Below are 7803 nucleotides of genomic sequence, written 5' to 3'. Positions count from 1 at the left end.
GCACGAATTCACCGCAATAACCGCGTGTTTTTCTACTTTCTTCGAAATGGGGCTTTAGTGCCATAAGAATGGGTGAAAAGCTTCCCCAGAAAAAAAAAGACCTAATTGGCCTCTAAATACCAGCTAAAGATAAATGGAAATATAAAAAGACACATGGAGATAAAGTTGACGGTACAAATGAGCTTCGTCTGCGGTTTCCTGGCTACAGTATGACACATTGATGTTGGCCCTTATCCTCTTTATGAAGTTTGTAGTGTCAAAAGACAGTAGTTTTAAAATAGTATTTCGTACTACGCGACATAATATAGGAGCAAGCTATTAATTTCTTGCAAAATAATTTTGGATGATTTATTGTGCAGTTCTCAACCTCAATAAGAAAACATTTGAACTAATGTGCTGAAAATTTCAGGTGCAAAAAACCGGAGTATGGGTGTAGTCTTAATGAAACAAGCGGGGAACAATTTCCGGAGTGTTGTCGGCCTACTTGCTTACCGAGGAAACGTAAGTCCTGTGCATTGAACTTCCTTCTTGAACAAATGGTTGGTTCAGGTTTAGGTATATGGGGTTGATCGTCCGAAAGTGACTCAGGCTATGAGAGACGCCGTAGTGAAGGGCTCCGGAAATTTTGACCACCTGGGGATCTTTAACGTGCACTGACATCGCACAATACACGGGCCTCTAGAATTTCGCCTCCATCGAAATTCGACAGCCGCGGCCGGGATCGGACCCGCATCTTTCGGGTCAGCAGCTGAGTGTCATAACCTCTGAGCAACGCGGCGGCCCTTTCTTGAACATGAACAAATTCGTCTGATAATTAATCGCGTACATTTAATCTGATATTATAATGACATGGTTGCCTAAGTTATTTTTCCTTTTTCGTGAGGTGGCCAGCAATGGTCAGTTTTTTTCTTTTTTACAAAGTAGGAGCCCGAACTAAAAACTGGGGCAACAGCAGGCCTCTAGTTTTTTAGGTATTGGCAATACGAAACGCCGGCAGCGTAACAAAGTTATATATGCAAAGAAAAAAACCTAACAGTGCGATATTGTTGCTTAGTATGCTCCATCATTTCGGTAAATATTATGCCAGCATTCTTTCAGGCTTCCGTTATGCACAAGCTGGTGAGACATTACGTGTATAGGATAGCAAGCTTGTCTAGCACTATAACCTAGATATGGGGTTAATTCATTTCCAACTGCCACTTTTTTCTTCTCTCTACCACACGAAGGGCTTCGATTAATTTCACTAATTTTTTGCTGTGGTTTGTTGGGACTCAGGTTGGCGGTTGGGCCGGAGAGGGGACGAAGAAGGCGGAGACGTGCCTACAAGGAAGACACTGAAAACTTTATACAAATTCTTACGTTTTGTACAGTAAGGAGCAACTGAGAGTGTCTCTAAGTAAAAAGGGAACGTCTTAGCTGAAGGGAGTCTCGGTGAGCGACAGTTTCTCGGCCGCACTCGCTGCCGAGTTTCATAAGGTTTTTCTTAACTGAATTCCCTATATGGAGGCCGGGACTGCTGAGAAAGGATTGTCCTGAAAAGTTCACTGTGACACTAATCTATTACTCTCTCATTAGGAGATACGCCCTTTTTACGTGTTGAACTTGAGGGTGAGGAGAATACCATCTATGTCACGCAGAGAGCGGAAGGTCCGCGAGTGGCGTTCCCAGGGTCCGCAGGTGGTCGTACGTGTGGCCCGCAGTTGTTCATCTGTGTAAGGCCAAGCCTAAGGCCACCAGCAAGGTCACACGGGGTAGGAAAACCGCTCGCCGGAAACTCCTTTGATGACGGATTGCGTGGCCATACACAGTAGCTGGACCCAGCTGACACCCCGGTCCTCCCTGGAAGGTTCGTTACGAATGGCCTTCGTCATGCAGTCAGAGGGTGCACTACACTCGCGGGCAACTTTTTTTAGCAGCGCAGGAGAGGCTAGGCAGAAAAGGAAAGAGACGGCCTTTTGTAGCCCTGTCATGTTGCTCATTATCCAGCTCCAGACGTTCCTCCCTTTCACCTCTCTGCCTTTTTAGCCCGAACAATGAACAATCCACCACCACAGCGCGGGTACAAAATGCCGCCTCTTTGCCTTTCCTACCTAGCCTCTACTGCAGTGCCAAAAAAAGTTGGGAGGGGAAAGGGGGGGGGGGGGGGGGGGGGGGCTTGCCGCTGCCGCGGCTACGCCGGACGAGAGTCCTCGCTTTAGTCCACTTAGGCTGGAGGGTATCCCAGGCGTAACAGGGGCTGCATGGTGAAATCTGAGAGTTCTTTTTGGCGCTCCGTCCCGTCTTCCTCGTCCTTATTGTCGCGCCGTCCCGTCTTCCTAGTCCTTATTGTGCCCCGCCGCGGTGGCTCAGTGGTTACGGCGCTCGGCTGCTGACCCGAAAGACGCGGGTTCGATCCCGGCCGCGGCGGCCGAATTTTGATGGAGGCGAAATTCTAGAGACCCGTGTGCTGTGCGACGTCAGTGCACGTTAAAGAACCCCCGGTGGTCGAAATTTCCGGAGCCCTTCACTACGGCGTCCCTCATAGCCTGAGTTGCTTCGGGACGTTAAGCCCCAATAAACCAAACCAAACCAAACCAAACCAATCGTCCTTATTGTGTCGTCTTTGTGTGCGCAAAAAAAAAAAAAACTCATCGTATAATTTATTGCATCAGAATGAGTGCGCATTCGCGGGACTGTTAACGGTGTTTATCGCATGCAAAAAGCTGAATGCACCACCAGCTACTGTGCACTGCCCTAAGTCAAAGGCCCGCACAAACGGGAGGGTGACTGCGAAGGGAAGTAATATGCCGACACACTGGCTGAAACCTCTCTGTATCGGGAAGCCGCGTGCAAGGCTAAACAGCGAAATACCTAACTAGCTTTCAGTCATGTCTTTCCCACCAGCCAACTTCATATATACGCAAATATTTTACACAAAACTTTATCAGGCTGCTATCGGGGAATGACAGGGGACAGGGAAGATGTGGCCTTGGGTGTACTCGAACCAGGCGCACAGTGTGCGTCAGCGTGGGTACATAGACATCACAAGCGTCAGTGCTGACATGCACTGAGCTTGGGATGACATGCGTCCAGCTTTCTATCATGCAGCATATATATCACGCCGCAACCGGCATATCTCACCGCTCCAGTCATCCATATCAAGCTGCGCGCCCGCCATCACATGATACTATCTTTTCTGCTTCCTTCTTCTTTCGAGCATCTTCAGACTGGAACGCCCTACCCTATGACATCGTCACCATCGCTTCATCATCTGCTTTCTAAGAGTGTGCAACTGATCATCTTCAATGCTAAATAGTCATCGCCATTTGCTTTCTGATATCAAGTATAATCCCACCCTATATGTAACATTCCTTTGAATGGGGACATTTAAGGAATAAATCTGAAACTAGAACTGAAGCTGGTACCTCATTTCTTTCAATAGTAGCGCTTCACAGTGTAGAAGTCAGGGGTCGACCTGCTTAACCGAGAATGATAATTGTGAGAATTTTTTACCTGATGCCTAAACGGCCATTTACAATTAAGAACTTGTGAACTTCTGTAGACTAGGATGGGCGACATTGAACGATAAATGCAACCACTGCTTTCTAAAACGCAGGCTTTGCATTCGTGCCAGGGCCAGTTGTTTCGAAAGGCGGACTGATTTGACGTCCAGTTGTCTCCGATCTTGTCTCGCGCAGAATTGCAGATGAGAAATACGAGCTATGAACATGTCGAAAGCTGGTGTAAGCTAGAGTGCAGGTATTCAGAATTTTCTGCAAGAGTCGATTTCTTAACCACAGACTGCATGATTTTGTTTCTGCTGATTGAATTGCTCTACTCTGAGTGAATTTTTGCGGACTCCACTGACTTTGCAGATAACTGCATTGGTGCCGATGGGCACCCTATCGAAGAAGGACAACACCGCAATCTGTCAAGTCCCTGTGTGAGACAGAGCTGTTCTAGAGGAGTGCTTACAACAGAGATGTAAGTGAACCCCATGCAATCTCAACATGCTCAGCTCCGTTATGGTCTATCTGTTTTTATTTTTCTGAGCATTTGTAGCCACATTACTGGATGCGCATGTTACAGAAAGCTGAATATTCTAATCTCAAGAAAAATCTGCTCGCCCTCACTGAACTGTTTCTGATGCTTTTTATCCACGCCAAAATATACGATCTGGGCGTATTGAAAGAGTAAGACTCAGGTCGCGACATAGTAGTCGCAGGAAACCAAAACGCTGAAACCTTTCTATTATCTAATATGCATTTTAGTCTGAACCGATCTATTATCGATTTTTTTCAGGTAATACATACCCAAAAGTTTTGGACACGTATCTTTTCAACGGGAAATAGTTTTTGAACGCAGTTGCTTCTTATATCGTAAATTTTACTATAATAATCAATATATCTGCAGCTCTCGATCCCCTCGGGAGGCTTGCATTTTTTTTTTGCTTTTACCGTTCTTGCTAATGTAAAAAACATTCCTTATTTTGTTTTTTACGGCATTCTTACCTACTCGGTGCTGTCGATTTACAAACTTCAAAATACAACTTTTGCTACGCATTTGAGGAATGGGTAATTTAATTCAGTATTTTTATAACAGTACGTTACAATCTTCAAAAGTTGCCTCAGAAATTAAATTGACATCCAAGAATCCTGGGCTTGCTAAAAGCGGTAAAATATGCCTCCATCAAGTGTAGCGCGCGTATGTGCTTCTGATCTACTCTGGTATGGATGCTGGCACATCACACAAACCCAGTGAATCTGAACAAGCGCTCTTAGGTTCCGAAGCAGCCTCCACGTCCTGCACGGCACGGAACATAAAAAATTAAATGTGTGAACATGTTATGCAATGAGGGAAACAACTGAAAGCTAAAACAACCTGAGGTCAGACAAAGAAATGAGGCGGAAAACAGTGCGGCATGAATTGGCCGGTTTTGCCATTTTCTTCCACGATGACGCATCCACCAAATGGGACGAGTAAAATTTCACCCCGTACATGTCCGAACATGATAACTAATGGGAAGAAAGAAATTCAACGATAAGCTAGGCAGCTGTGACTGTTCAGAGGGTGAAGACCATTGGTAACGCTGAAAAGGAAGCGAAGAAGAAAAAGGAAGTGCATGGCAAAAAAAAAAAAAAAACAGATCAGGAGACCGTAATGTGCAACGTAACAGTTTTGAGGCTCCCGGAAGATGTGCAAGTGCGCAAGTGCGAAGAAGCGATAAAAGAAAGGACATAGGGCGATGCGTGAGTGGAGGCTACAGCACTGTCGGGATGGACAGAAGCAGCAATAATTTAGGAAGCAAGAAGTCAGCTACACGAGAACAGGAAAGGGCGCAACCTGGGCGGGGATACAGATATTTGAACGACGTACTTAATGCGAAGGTAGTAGCAGTGGCAGCGTGTATGAAAACGAGAGTGGAAGACCTGCGGGCAATGAGTCCATAATTGCAGATCGCGGTATGCACATTACCAGAGATGTGTTATCAGAGCATGTGCGTGAATAAATCATTACTACGTGTCGATGGGGATTTCAGAAAGACGCAGACGCAAACACACGACCGAAGGGTACCACGCCGGCCGCAGAGGTGTTGTTCGGCACCTGCTGTGGACTTGTGCAGGGACGACGGCTTCAACAAGAAGTGGGACTTACTACATTTTCGGAATTCTAAGCACTGATGTCGATATTAATTACGGTGTACTACACACCTCTCATTAAATAAGAGACTAAGAGTAACAGTTAAAAGTTAACTAATCAATATTAGTTAATCTGCCTACTATTCTACATTACTTAGCTGTATTCTTATTCGCTACACCACTGACAATGCTACGTCGAAAAAAGCTCTCTTTTAACTCTAAAATACCATTTTTAAAAATTGCAAAGCAGCTTAGATGCTCTATATTATTACATAGATAATTCGGTGATCAAAAAAGGGTTCCTCCTAGCATTTACTATTATCAGCGGAAGGCTACACGCAAAAAGAATTGATTGTGTTCATTGCTCAAGGAAAAGAAAAATTGCATGTTTTGACAGCTTAAATAGAATATGCTTATTATGTGAGCCCGATCTTTACGCGTGTAATATCGGTACCCAGCATAAATACGCAAGGAGGCAGAGTGCCAGTAAATGGCTAGAAAACAAGCAACAGATAGGAACAGCTGGTATAGTAATATATGCTTTTTCGGAAACGTGTCTTTGCGACTTCGGATTAGCTCCACTTATTCCATGGTATAATAGGGAATGGACAGAAAAGGAGGTGGAGCGAGAATGTTTACTAGCATGAGCTTACATGGGTGTTTGTGGGTGTGTGGATGAAGTGTAATATTGTAGCAAAGCAATACTAGTGTACTTGCGGGCAGGTAGCAGAAGGCGAGAAATAAATCTTTGATTGTGCGAATTTCGGGATGTATCTAATAAATGCAAGGGAACGGAGGTACATTTTACTGGAATATAAACGCTCACATAGAAGAATTAGATGAATATCATGACAAGCCAAAAATCATGTTGAACATGTTTGAGAGAATGACTTCAAGGAAGTAAATAGTGTTCGTCTATTGACGTACAATTCCCTCATCCGTCCGTTACTAGAATATGCCGTAATCATTTGGGACCCTTTCACGTTAACAAACATTCAGAAATTAGAGCGAATACAGCATAAAGTAGCTAGATTTGTTTTTAACTCATATGGCCGTGCATCTGTAAGTGAGCTCGTGAGGCGAAGTGGGTTACCCCCCGTCACTGAGCGCAATCGTGTTTGTCGATTAAAGTTTTTTTTCCAGCTTATAAAAGGACATTATAAAGTTGATACCTCTAATTATTTTTCGTACTCCTCAGGTTGTAACACGAGACAAAGGCATGCACTAACAATCACCCCTTTGAACGCGCGAAATAACTGCTTTAAATATTCTTTTTTTCCGAGGACAATTACTGATTGGAACAAACTTAATAGCGAGACTGTTTATCAAAATTCTTTACTTCTGTTTGAAAAGTGCCTGTAAATGTTGTGAATTTGTGTGTGTTTATATGCTTTTATTTTGTTTTGTCCCACCCTGCTATGATCTGTACAAGATCGCAGTATCTATAAATAAAAAAATAAATACAAATAAAGAGAGATTTGTTAAAATAAAACTTGGAAGTCATATGTTTCCCGCTCTAGCACTGACCCCTGCATATTGTCGGGAGATTGCTATGAAAAGCGGAATTCGATGGTAATGGACAAGGAAGGAATCATTTCTATTTTATTTATTTATTTTGGATTACACCTTTAAAGGCCCCAGGTATAAGGTAGTACATAAGAGATTGTATTGAGAGCTTGGCCATATATTTGGCCATATCGGGAATGGTAATTTGGATGGGAAGCGTATGACTTACAGCATGCACTTCAGCACATTAGTGACTTTTATTTGATGGCCATATCACCGGTGGTAAAAAAAAGTAGTAGAAAAGCCTCGAATAGATAATAGATGTATTATGATGTTTTAAAGGTATACCAGAGAACAATATCTTAAATACCAAAGAACAACCCCCAAAAGGCAAAAAAGGAACCAAATGTTGGTAGAACCTGGATGCTAAATATGATCAAGCTGCAAATCAAGCTGCAAAACAGCTTCCACTGCTTTTCCGAGAACAAAACAATAAAATGTATAGTCTTTTTATTTTCAAAACAAAAAGGACGAATGCAATAAACAAAACTGTTTCTATCAGACGGCTCAGGAGAAGATTAGGGCTACGACCAATGAATGGTTAGCAAACATTAGACGAATTGATAAACAGGCGCCCAAAACATGCTGCAGCGACTTGAAGGCAATTGGTACAAATTCA

This window comes from Amblyomma mixtum, chromosome 1 (assembly GCF_055824585.1).
Source record: "Amblyomma mixtum isolate Tamu chromosome 1, ASM5582458v1, whole genome shotgun sequence".
Taxonomy (NCBI): Eukaryota; Metazoa; Arthropoda; class Arachnida; order Ixodida; family Ixodidae; genus Amblyomma; species Amblyomma mixtum.
The sequence above is the reverse complement of the archived record's forward strand: the minus strand, read 5'-3'. Positions refer to the sequence as shown.